At 35.1% G+C, this 13682-nt stretch overlaps 1 non-coding gene across 1 annotated transcript; it reads right to left on the bottom strand.

Annotated features, from left to right (window-relative positions):
• Positions 1-881: 881 nt before the first annotated feature.
• On the bottom strand, positions 882-953 carry TRNAC-GCA (transfer RNA cysteine (anticodon GCA)). Its single transcript has one exon. It is a non-coding gene; the product is annotated as a tRNA-Cys (tRNA).
• Positions 954-13682: the final 12729 nt, after the last annotated feature.

The raw sequence follows: 13682 nt of genomic DNA, 5'->3' as shown, positions 1-13682 counted from the left end.
GTCAAATTCATTTAACTTGATTTTCGTACCCTTTTGCGCTGTCTAGTGATATGAATTATAGATTAACACAAAGCGCAGATTATAATGTCTGACAGAAGAAGTAAACATTGCCGGCAAAGGAGGAGAGAAGTATAATAAATTGCTATTCAACCGATGGTAGAGATCTCATCCCACGCTTGCCTTGAAGTTGGACGGGGTAGAACGCTTCAGAACTCCCAACTTCAAGTCAAGCACGGTATGAGACATCTGCCAATGGATGACTAGCAATTATACTTCTCTTCTCCTCTGCCGGCAATGTTTACTTCTCCTGTCAGACATTATGAAACGAAGTATAGTTATCTGACTAGATTACAGTAAAATAAATGTAATAATACTGTCATTCGTCAAAACGAGTTAGGAATATATATTATTTTAATCTACCGAGGTACATATGAAGTTTCCATGGCGATATTCTGGGTCATCTTACGACGGAAGAGTAGTGGAACGGAGAAAAATTCTCTCCGGCACCGGGATTTGAACCCGGGTTTTCAGCTCTACGTGTTGATGCTTTATCCACTAAGCCACACCGGATTCCCGTCCCGGTGTCGGATCGAATCGTCTCAGTTTGAGTTCCACCACTTGGGTTCCCTCTAATGGCCTGCCCTCTGCACTATGACATAGATATCTATGAATGTAGGACAATGTCCACACATGTGCGGAGGTGCACTCTTTATGAGTGACTGATTGGTCGGGATCCGACGGAATAAGCGCCGTCTTAAATCACAAAGTGATTTACACATATCATATATATTATTTTAATGTACCGAAGTACATATGAAGTTTCCATGGAGATATTCTGAGTCATTGTACGATGAAAGAGTAGTGGAACGGAGAAAAATTCTCTCCGGCACCGGGATTTGAACCCGGGTTTTCAGCTCTGCGTGCTGATGCTTTATCCACTAAGCCACACCGGATTCCCATCCCGGTGTCGGATCGAGTTGTCTATCATATGAGTGCACCTCCGCACTTATGTGGACATTGTCCTACGTTCACAGACATCTATGACGTAGTGCACAGGCAGGCCACTAGAGGGAACCCAAGAGATGGAACTTAAACTGAGACAATTCGATCCGACACCGGGATGGCAATCCGGTGTGGCTTAGTGGATAAAGCATCAGCACGTTGAGCTGAAAACCTGGGTTCAAATCCCGGTGCCGGAGAGAATTTTTCTCCGTTCCACTATTCTTTCATTGTTAGGAATAGTCTAAATTCATTGCTAAGTCACAGCTCAGGATTGTTTCTCGTAAACAAAACAGTAGACAATTCCAGTACAAGAACTAACAATTGTTAAATAAATTAAACTAATATTTTGTCGCCATTTGCTATCTCCTATGTACACAAAATTTAATTTCTATGAAATAATCATTTTTGGAGACATATGGATTATCCCGTTTTATTTTATGTGATACTTTATCCTATCTATATAGAAAAAATAAAGAAGTAGATCTCCAGAAATACTTTTGAGAAAAATTACAATAATTTACACGTACCGATATGTTACACATTTTAAATATAGAACCATTAACTTTCTTCTCCTACTTTCAATCCAGGCTTGATGCCTATCCCTCTCCAATTGTCTCTATTGTGTCTTTCCACCTTCTCTTTGGTCGTCCTATGCTTTCTTTCCAATTGGAAATTTGTCCGTGGCTATTTTTACTAATCTGTCACTTATCATTCGGCTTATATGGTCATCCCATTTTTTTTATTAAATTGGATATTTGAGCTATTTTCAAATATTTTTCTTACTTTGTCACTTCTAATATGATTTCTTAAAGTTGTGATTGCTATGATCCTCAAAACATTTTTTTCCATGCTTCCAAGAGACGTATAGTTTCACTTGTTTCTGGCCTAGTTTTTGTTGTACATGAAGATATTGTTCTTATTGCAGATTTATATATTCTAACTTTTGCATCAGTCCTTAAATATTTGTTTTTCAAAATTCTAACACTTAAGCAACCCGAAATTCTGGATATTCCGTGTGCGTCTTCTTGAGGGATAATGATATTGTGATATTCCTCCAAAATCCAGGATGATTCTTAAGATTTTTTTTTAATCTTAGGAAAGTTATATTTATGTTGTCAACAGAACAGCTGCTGATAATTTATCTCCTTATCTGCCATTCAAGCAGTTCGGCCATAAAGATTGTCCGTGAAGATTCTGACTCGTACTCCTAACGATCATAAGCAGGACTTAAGGTAATGTAGGCTATTAATGAACGTGGAAGGATAGCGTCCCGCACTTATTTGGCATTTCCCATTTATTGTATTCTGAACTCAGAAACAGGTATATTCGGCACTGTAATGTATCTATCCATAAATACTATACCCATTTATATTTCTGCAGAATCCGCTCAGATAGAATTCCTCCACTATTTTGGCCACAAACTTACTCCTAATCATGCCGCTTCTGTAGCTCAAGAGCTAGCACACTGATCTTTCATCTAAACGACTCGGGATCGATTCCTGGTCAAGTCGTGATGAAATTTATGATTAATAAACAGACATTGCAGAGGGTTTTTCTCCGGATACTCCCGTTTCCCTCTACCATTCTACCACCATTCTACCACCAATCTCCATCTCCCTCTTATTTAATCTATCAACTGCAATAGTAAAAAAGTCTTGGGAGTAGTACGGGTTTCCGATACAGATATAGGAAAGGCTTGGGGCTTACCAAGCTACTTGTGTGCGGGTGGGACTTAGGCAGGATGGCTTACCTGTTGGCATCGGATTCACAATTGCCACCCAAGCCACCTGTCGGACTTGGACAATCATGAGCACAATAGACCAAAGTGTACCTAACTGTATGAACCCATTCCGGATCCTGGCCTCTTAAAGTCAAGGCAGCTCCTGGTCTTAGGTATTATTCAGACTGACGTGTAAGATGGCAGTGTTCTACATACTTATGCTAAAAATCGACGGCAAAATATAACGTAGAAAGGTAGAAAGTACTTGTTTTACACAGCACGTACGGTCAAAAGACCCGTGCATTGGATTTAAAAGAAAATTCTGATAATATAGTACATCTCTATGTATAATATTGTTCAGTAAATTCATCTAACTATCTAGTTTATTACACACCTACTATTTGTTACAAGAAACAAACTATTTGAAGCTGCCGTAAATTTATTTCATGTTTCCCATCGTCCAAAGCGGAAGTTCATTAAAGTGTAAGCAAACTCCCAATCCATGATTCGCTTCATTTTGTTAGCGAAATTGTAAATAAATTATGTTTCCTTGTGAAACAAATCTAAATATATTTGTCAAAATGAATGGCTGTATGTCGACGGTACATTTTTTTTATGTCAGCCACTAGCGTAGCTCTGTTCGCTGGTGTATTTAGGCCTACCAGCTGATTCGGTGCTGCTTTCGGTAACTTTCGTTACCGCAAAGTCCCATATATTTACCATCTATTATTATTACCACAAATAAAATAAGACTTTGCTAGTTGAAATAAAATAAACTTACCTCTAAAGCTGGCAACGTTGCAACGGGTTGGTTGAGAGTAGTAACCCATTTTTTAAAGATATTCAATAGAGATAGTTAACCGCACTGAAATTTTCCCCACAGTTTAAGGGCTAACCGGTTATTGTTTTTCTTAGTTTTTGTCATTATTCTTCTTATAAAAGTAACTGTGTTATAGACAAAATATGTGTCGGTTTGCACATATTTCAATACTTCTGCAAGTTCATGAACGGATGGATGTGGCTTACAAAACTTTTTTTTTAATGTATATGACATGACTCAGCACCGTTTATATTTTGTGATGCATCAGTTGGAGGATTAGCCCAAACTGTCCGAAGAAATATAGCTTCGTTACTCACATAGTCTTCTAGTAGGTAGTCCAGAAAAATGTTTAGTTCAGGATGATTGGGAAATTCTATATAATTCTACGAAGCCATCCCCTACCATATCCGGAGACAAATACTTAAAGGGTTAGGTACAGCTTACAGCAGTAAAATTTTGGAAATATTCAACATTTTTTTCGTCCATTACTGTATCTTGTACAATAATGAAAATTAGTATGTGTAAAACACTGTTCTTCTGGTATATGAAAAAATATTTTTATGATTTAAAAAAAATCATTTACATTTTTTTTTTCAAAATTCATTTCACTTTACAGTGATGAAGCGTTTCCCACATAACTCAAAAACTATCCAACATTCTGTGATGAAATTTTTTGTGTGTATTTATGCATGTCATATCTACAATATGATGCAAGATCACTTCTCTAACTTTGATAGATTGTCTGATAAAAAATAAATTCATTTAAAAATGGTCAAATATCAGTATTTTCTTCTAACACAAAATTTAAAAAGTTATTTTTTAAGGAATGTAGTTGAAAGAGCATGATATTGTAAACATGAGTTTTAGCAATAAAATAAAAGAAAGGAAATATGGAAAAGCTAACAAGTTTATGAGTTACGACGGAAACGCTTCATCACTGCACAGTGAACTACCACCATTATGAATTTGGAAAAAAAATATATATATATAAATATTTCTTTTTTAAATCGTAAAAATATTTTTTTTCATATAGTAGAAGGACAGTGTTTTACACTTAACAATTTTCAGTTACAGTAATGGAGGAAAAAAATGTTGAGTATTTCCAAAACTTTTACTGCTGTAAGCTGTACATAACCCTTAAGACCAAATGAATACAGTGGAACTCCACAAATAGACATAGCAATGGTCCGCGTGCGAGACGAGGTACGAACTCTGTCTGTCTACGGAGCACTGCGGATATTGGTAAACATAAGGACTGTACAATGTTTTTTATGGCGTGCGGACCGAAACATAAATAATTAACGTACATAATTTTAAATAATATATTATAGTATATGCAAAATATATAATATACGTGATACATTTGAAACATAAAACAAACTTCTGGAGGAAAAACTCGCTAAATATATCTACATACAGGGCTTTCATTTCAAAACATCCCACTCTAAATAACTAGTTATTTAAATTGAATTCAACATAAACAAAACAACATGTAAATTTAGATATTGAGGGGGAAGTCTTAAACCAGGCTTAATTGCATTTTAGATTTCACCTCCACCCTCAGCCACCCTCACTTCGAAATTTCAAATGGTACCCTTATATTTTTGTAATTAAGTATGAAAGAGCATTCAATTGTTTATACACCTCATTCATTTGTTTTCGCATCTTTTCTATCGTCGCCTGGCAACCTGGATTATTGTTATTGTTGGTTAGAGCTGAAGAAAATAAAGCTACAAAAACTTATTGAGCATTTCATGTAATAGTTGTGTTTGTGTATTAAATTATTTTATGCTCGACCATGCCGAAATGTACTAATTATACACCTGGTAGCAGTCCTTTAATGCATGTCATTAAAGTACACCTACTCATTAAAGTACAGGTCTTCAGCCAATGATAAGTCAGCTTACATGTGTTCAGCCAATGACAAGTCAGCTTTGTACCGTTATAAAACCGCAAGTATCGATTATTCTCGGATATGCAATCGAAAGAGAATTAGCGAAAAGTCACAGAGGCTGGAAATCCAATACTGTCGCAGAAGGTTATGTTCTGTTACTACAATAATTAGCGTTAATTGTAAATAATATTCAAATAAATTCAATTTGTCATCTCCTTTTTCAATGTCGAATTCAGTAATCAAGGTTATAATATTACAATATTATCAAGTTTAGTCGACCTGGTTGGCAAGTTGGTATAGCGCTGGCCTTCTATGCCCAAGGTTGCGGGTTCGATACCGGGCCAGGTCGATGGCATTTAAGTGTGCTTAAATGCGACAGGCTCATGTCAGTAGATTTACTGGCATGTAAAAGAACTCCTGTGGGACAAAATTCCGGCACATCCGGCGACGCTGATATAACCTCTGCAGTTGCGAGCGTCGTTAAATAAAACATAACATTTAACATCAAGTTTAATGGGACTACGTCAAGGTCAATGACATTATTGTTCCTCGGAAAAAATCAATACTTTCACGTCTGCGCACATCTCACAATTCACGACCTAGAACAAGGTCACTTCCGATCTTGTCAGATACAAATAAAATGTATACATCTGAATACCCGTAATTTCAAGTTAGAAATATGGTCGAGCATAAAAAGTTGTATGAAACGCGCCTATAATGGTAATTAAGAAGCTCGTATGAAAATTATGAAACTCGCTTGCGCTCGTTTCATAAATATCCATACTCGATTCTTAATTACTATCATTATAGGCTCGTTGTACTATTAAAATGGTGTATACCCTTCAAGAAAGAACATTAATCATCCTTATTGATTAAATTTAGGAAATTACACAAAATATGCTGTGTTTTCATCCTACAATTAACTGATAATAACAACGCTTCTTATAATCACTACAGAATGTTTCGTATTTAGATGAATTTTGTTTTATCCCATGCACTGTTCTGATCGAAATGTCAAATTCTTGAGCGATGGCTCTGATTGACTCACCTTTTTTTAAACCGTTCCAATATTTGTAACTTCTGCTTCAACATAAGTACACATTTTTTGTTCCCTGCCTTGCTGCCAACGTGTACGAGTATCTGCACACTACTGCACTGGTTCAACTGGTTAGCCCTGTGCAGCACGGGACAGGGTGCGTTGACTTATCGTGAAGTATACGAGAGTGAGCGTCTATTTGTGGAGTTGCACTGTATTTCAGAAGTTATCCAGTTTCTAACTTTTGATAGTATATTCAACTCGAAAACGAAGATAAAGTATTTTTCTAAACCACGACTGACCCAGTTGCAAGCTACTGCATTTAATTTGGATACCAGGAAATACAAAATAAGTTTGGAGATGTATAAAACAAAATCTCTCGTTTCTATTTGTCATAATGCTTAACCCACTTAACTGGTATAAAGCCTCATATGCTGAACGAGGAAGAGTGCGTAATTGTTTACGAGACACTCTATTGTCCTAAGTGAAAAGCGAAAATTAGTAACATCACTTTTCTGTAGATCCATTACATCACCGATAGAATTCGTCTCTTCGTTTGTAATTTTACTCGGCTGGAGAGTCAGTTTTTCGCATGTTTTAAAATGTTATGTTTTATTTAACGACGCTCGCAACTGCAGAGGTTATATCAGCGTCGCCGTATGTGCCGGAATTTTGTCCCGTAGGAGTTCTTTTACATGCCAGTAAATGTACTGACATGAGTCTGTCGCATTTAAGCACACTTAAATGCCATCGACCTGGCCCGGGATCGAACCCGCAACCTTGGGCATAGAAGGCCAGCGCTATACCAACTCGCCAACCAGGTCGACTGCATGTTTTATGTCTGCAGTTATTTCGAATGAGGTTCAATTTACTTTATCGCTTTTGTTTTCCTGAAATGATCTCCTGTAAAATTGTACTATTTTACTCACTTCCGAATTCGTTTGTATTGTAGCTACTCAAATCTTTTCAGTATATCTGTGCTTCATTTACATTGCTTTCTGTATTTGAAATTGTCAACAAGGCAATCCATGCCACGATTTGCTACCGTTTTAATGAACTCTATTCTTAAGCACAAATGATCGCACTGAAATAAAACATTCAACTTGGAACTATTAGAGAATTCCACGTTAAGAAAAAAACATTGAGCATATGTGGCTATTCCATCAAATGACCAGTTACCATAGAAATGTCTACCTACCACATAGTTTGTACAATGTACTAGGAAAGCCCCATAAAACCAATGCTTTTTTCTTAACGTGGAAAGCTTATAGGAACTCAATCACAACACGATTGCACTACCCACAGAAAAAGAGATCCATTCAAATGGCAATTTAGAACGTAAGCGCACCAACGACCTCTGGGAACAACTTTATGAATGATGTCACGGACAAGCGATTATCCATTAATTAGAATGAATTTGTTTAATTTAAGAAGCGTCTAAAACAGTAACGCCAGTATCAAACTGCTATTTGACCTCTTCTACGAGTATTCATATTAGAAAGTAATCAAGTAGATAAGACTTCTCTTTAAATACTGTATATAATGCCATTCATTTCAGGGGGTTGTTCCTTGAGATATTTCAAACAAAAAAGTTGAATACAATTTTGCTCATTTTTGCTTCCTTTTCGAGATAACAATTGTTTTATGCGAAAGATTTCATACCATGTTTGCGAAAGCCATTGACTTAATTCCCAATACGCTCAGTCAATTTAAGAGAGCACTGTATTATGATAATACATGATGGAAATAATTTTAGCTTTGTCCTTTAGATGTTCATAAATTTCTTCCCAACAAAATTTAACATTGTAAAAATGTCTTTGCAGAACGAAGTTACAGTACATTTCTTCTGCTCAAATTTCTGCACATTTAAAGGGCAAAACTAAAATTATTTCCATAATTTATTAACATAATACACTGCTTTCTTAAATTGACTGAATATATAAAGAATTAAATTAATAGGTTTCTCAAAAGCGAGCAAAATTTTATTAAGAGATAAGATACAGCTTACGGCAGTAAAATTTTGGAAATATTCAACTTTTTTTTCCTCCATTACTGTATTTTGTACAATAATGACAGTTGGTATGTGTAAAACACTGTCCTTCTGCTATATGAAAAAAATATTTTTACGATTGAAAAAATTATTTACATTTTATTTTTCAAAATTCAGTTCACCGTGCAGTGATGTAGTATTTCCCACATAACTCAAAAACTATCCAACATTCTGTAATGAATTTTTTGTGTATATTTATGTATATCATATCTACAATATGATATAAGATCACTTCTCTACCTTTGACAGGTTCTCTGATAAAAAATAAATTCATTAAAAATGGTCAAATATCAGTATTTTCTTCTAACACAAAATTTAAAAATAATATTATTTATTAAGGAATGTAATTGAAAGAGCGTGATATTGTAAACATAAGTTTCAGCAATAAAATAAAAGAGAGAGAACATGAAAACGTTAATAGGTTTATGAGTTATGAGAGAAAGGCTTCATTACTGCACAGTGTACTGCCACCATTGTGAATTTTGAAAAAAAAAAAATATATATATATATATATATATATAATTTTTTAAATCGTAAAAATATTTTTTCATATAGCAGAAGGCCAGTGTTTTACACATGCCATTTTTCATTATTGTACAAGATACAGTAGGCCTAATGGAGGAAAGAAAATGTTGAATATTTACAAAAATGTTACTCCTGTAAGCTGTACTAACCCCTTCAACTTTTTTTAATATCTCAGAGAATAACCCCCTCAAATTAATAACATTGCATACAGTTCATTCTGTATAGGCCCAATAGGAACTCTAGATGACGTCACGCCTTATTTTTTTTCAGTGTTGTCATATTATTCAATTACGAATACGAAAATACGAAAAGCCTTAATCCCTTAAGGGCAACGGCCTCCTACAGAAGAGTGTAGGGTTAGCTGAAGGTCTACTACACTTGGGGAGCCAGTCCAAGAGAGCTTACACTATACACTTACAAACTAAACACATAAACAAATTATACTAACTTAACACGAAAAACAATACAGACTAAACACATAAATTATGCAAACTAAACATCCACACAAACATATGCAAACTGAACTCATAAATTATAATCCGAACACAACTGTTCACACTAAACACACGATAAAAGAAAAAGAAAAAAATTGCACAAACTGAACACATACATAATCTTAACTCACACACAAACTAAATACCAATTGCACACATAAATTGCACAGCCTAAACAGCCATACTATCTAAACTAAACGCACAAAAAACGATACAATTGAACACAAAAATTGTACTAACTACATGCATGAACTATACCAACTACACACGGAGTCAAACTATCCAAACTAAAACACACAAAACCATACAATTGAACACAAAAATTTTACTAACTAAATACATGAACTATATCAACTACACACGGAGTCAAACTATCCAAACTAAAACACACAAAACCATACAATTGAACACAAAAATTATACTAACTAAATACATGAACTATACCAACTACACACGGAGTCGAACTATCCAAACTAAAACACACAAAACCATACAATTGAACACAAAAATTATACTAACTAAATACCTGAACTATACCAACTACACACGGAGTCAAACTATCCAAACTAAAACACACAAAACCATACAACTGAACACAAAAATTATACTAACTAAATACATGAACTGTACCAACTACACACGGAATCAAACTATCCAAACTAAAACACACAAAACCATACTACTGAACACAAAAATTATACTAACTAAATACATGAACTGTACCAACTACACACGGAATCAAACTATCCAAACTAAAACACACAAAACCATACTACTGAACACAAAAATTATACTAACTAAATACATGAACTATACCAACTATACACGGAATCAAACTAATCAAACCGACACACACAAAAATAACTATATAAACAATACACAACTATACACAGTTTACATAGCGATCATAATTTCTTCCAGTCTTTTCCATGCCTGCCTGTCCCTCGCTGTTCTCGTCCACTGCGCTCCAGTCTCTCTCCGGAACACGTCCGACGTCCGACGTCCTTGGACGTCTTCTGCTTCTTTTCCCAATGCGTGGGTCCCACATGGTCGAGGCATACGTCCACCTGCTGCAGTCCATCCTACTCACGTGTCCACCCCATTTCCATTTGAGACGTAGCGCCAGCCTCACTGCATCCTGCATACCGCTTCTTATTCAATTAGGCCTACTATTTTTAATATACATCAATGACTTGCTAAATATTGATATAGGAAATACATCTGGAAATATATTCGCATATGCCGATGATACAGCCGTAATTTTTAGTGGGTCTAATTGGAATGATGCCTACCTAAATGCTAATAGAGGTATAAATATAATTAAGAAATGGTTAGATGAAAATTTGCTCTCATTGAACATTTCAAAAACAACTGCAGTTCCTTTTACATTAACGGCTTCTAGTCTGAGAAAAATCAAACTCGATAAGGATACAAATTTAAAAATACACAATTGCAGTAACATAAACTTGATTGATTGCAATTGCTCTACCTTGACAGAATCCACGCAAGTAAAATACTTAGGTGTTGACATTGATCAACATTTAAGGTGGAATAAACATGCAACATATTTATGTAATAGGTTACGGGAAACAATTCACAACTTTGTAACCCTTCGTGCATATATGCCTATCTATGTTCTCCGTGTTGTTTATCTAGCCTTGTTTCAATCAGTCATTCAATACGGAATAATAGGATGGGGTGGAATGACAAAGACTATCCTAACCCCATTAATATTACTACCAAAACGTATCATCAAAATTTGTCTGCATAAACCACTTGATTATCCGACACAATTTATTTATTCTGAATTCCAAGTACTAAAAATTGAGCAAATATATAAACATACAGTACTAATTTATTTTCACAAAAATCTAATGAATTTTATAGCTGAAAAACATGTACATAACACCAGAAGAAATGTCCCAACTCTTTTGGCAGAACCTAAATGCCACACTACAGCTGGATTAAGACATAGTAGGAATTATGGACCAAGACTATACAATTCAGTATTGAAAAATAATCCAGACCTAAGCAATTTACACATTCTTAAGTTTAAAAATAAAGTGAAAATGTTTGTATGATATTTGATCAATTTTATTATTTTTTTAAGTGTTACTAGCATTATATGGTATTAATTTTTATTGTATTTATCTGATGCATGTAACCTATAAGATAAAACATTGTAATAAATACAAATATATCATTTTCTTAATTAATAACAGTGTATATCTCCAATAAATGATTTCTAAGGGTACGTACACGTTGGAGCGATGATAAACGATAAAAGAAGCAGCGATGCTATATCAGAGAGAATTGAAGCATGCATTGTCATTGAGGTGTGCATATTGGAGTAACGATAAAAGCGACGAAAAAGAAAAGTTCCATTTTCTTCGCTCTTGTCGTTCATATGATCTCTGATTAAGATAATATTAATCTGTATAATTACAGGTGGTTATCAATATATTCGAATATTAAACGATTTATTATTACTTCGGCACATTAAATTAATTATTGTAGATATTGGCAAATTGATCAGTTGTGTATTTATTCGTCATATATTATGAGATCACAAGAACCAATCACAACACAACGAATTTATATTACCTTTGGGATGAGAAACGGGTTTAATTTTGTACGTATTTAAGTTATATTAACCTTGAACTTAGCAGCTGATATTTCCTATGTATATTCTTTCATTAAGTGGATGTATAGAATATCTTCTACTGATAAATCAAAATGTTCCCTTCCCGCGTCCTCGTTGCTCCGATATGAACACTTGATTCTTTGATAATACCAAAGCGTCGCTAGGTAGTTTCTTTTATCGTTTATCGTTGCTCCAACGTGTTCTTACCCTTAGCATCGCCACAGATACACTTGATTGTACTTGTCACTATCTCTTGTCACTAGAGAGTTCTTGAAATTCATATTTTCCCCGCTATTCATAAAATATTTTGATATGATACCTCTTTCACAAAAGGGGAGTTCTTTAACTGAAACTAGATTAATATATTTCAATATTATTTGTATTTATTCTAGTAATAATGAACTTACTTACTTACTTACAAATGGCTTTTAAGGAACCCGAAGGTTCATTGCCGCCCTCACATAAGCCCGCCAGCGGTCCCTATCCTGTGCAAGATTAATCCAGTCTCTATCATCATACCCCACCTCCCTCAAATCCATTTTAATATTATCCTCCCATCTACGTCTCGGCCTCCCTAAAGGTCTTTTTCCCTCCGGTCTCCCAACTAACACTCTATATGCATTTCTGGATTCGCCCATACGTGCTACATGCCCTGCCCATCTCAAACGTCTCGATTTTATGTTCCTAATTATGTCAGGTGAAGAATACAATGCGTGCAGTTCTGTGTTGTGTAACTTTCTCCATTCTCCTGTAACTTCATCCCGCTTAGCCCCAAATATTTTCCTTAGCACCTTATTCTCAAACACCCTGAACCTATGTTCCTCTCTCAGAGTGAGAGTCCAAGTTTCACAACCATACAGAAGAACCGGTAATATAACTGTTTTATAAATTCTAACTTTCAGATTTTTGGACAGCAGACTGGATGATAAGAGCTTCTCAACCGAATAATAACACGCATTTCCCATATTTATTCTGCGTTTAATTTCCTCCCAAGTGTCATTTATATTTGTTACTATTGCTCCAAGATATTTGAATTTTTCCACCTCTTCGAAGGATAAATCTCCAATTTTTATATTTCCATTTCGTACAATATTCTGGTCACGAGACATAATCATATACTTTGTCTTTTCGGGATTTACTTCCAAACCGATCGCTCTACTTGCTTCAAGTAAAATTTCCGTGTTTTCCCTAATCGTTTGTGTATTTTCTCCTAACATATTCACGTCATCCGCATAGACAAGAAGCTGATGTAACCCGTTCAATTCCAAACCCTGCCTGTTATCCTGAACTTTCCTAATGGCATATTCTAGAGCGAAGTTAAAAAGTAAATGTGATAGTGCATCTCCCTGCTTTAGCCCGCAGTGAATTGGAAAAGCATCAGATAGAAACTGACCTATACGGACTCTGCTGTATGTTTCACTGAGACACATTTTAATTAATCGAACTAGTTTCTTGGGAATACCAAATTCAATAAGAATATCATATAATACTTCCCTC

The sequence above is a fragment of the Periplaneta americana genome, chromosome 9, assembly GCF_040183065.1.
Source record: "Periplaneta americana isolate PAMFEO1 chromosome 9, P.americana_PAMFEO1_priV1, whole genome shotgun sequence".
Lineage (NCBI taxonomy): Eukaryota > Metazoa > Arthropoda > Insecta > Blattodea > Blattidae > Periplaneta > Periplaneta americana.
Note: the sequence above shows the minus strand (reverse complement) of the source record. Positions and strands in the feature narration are given on the sequence as shown.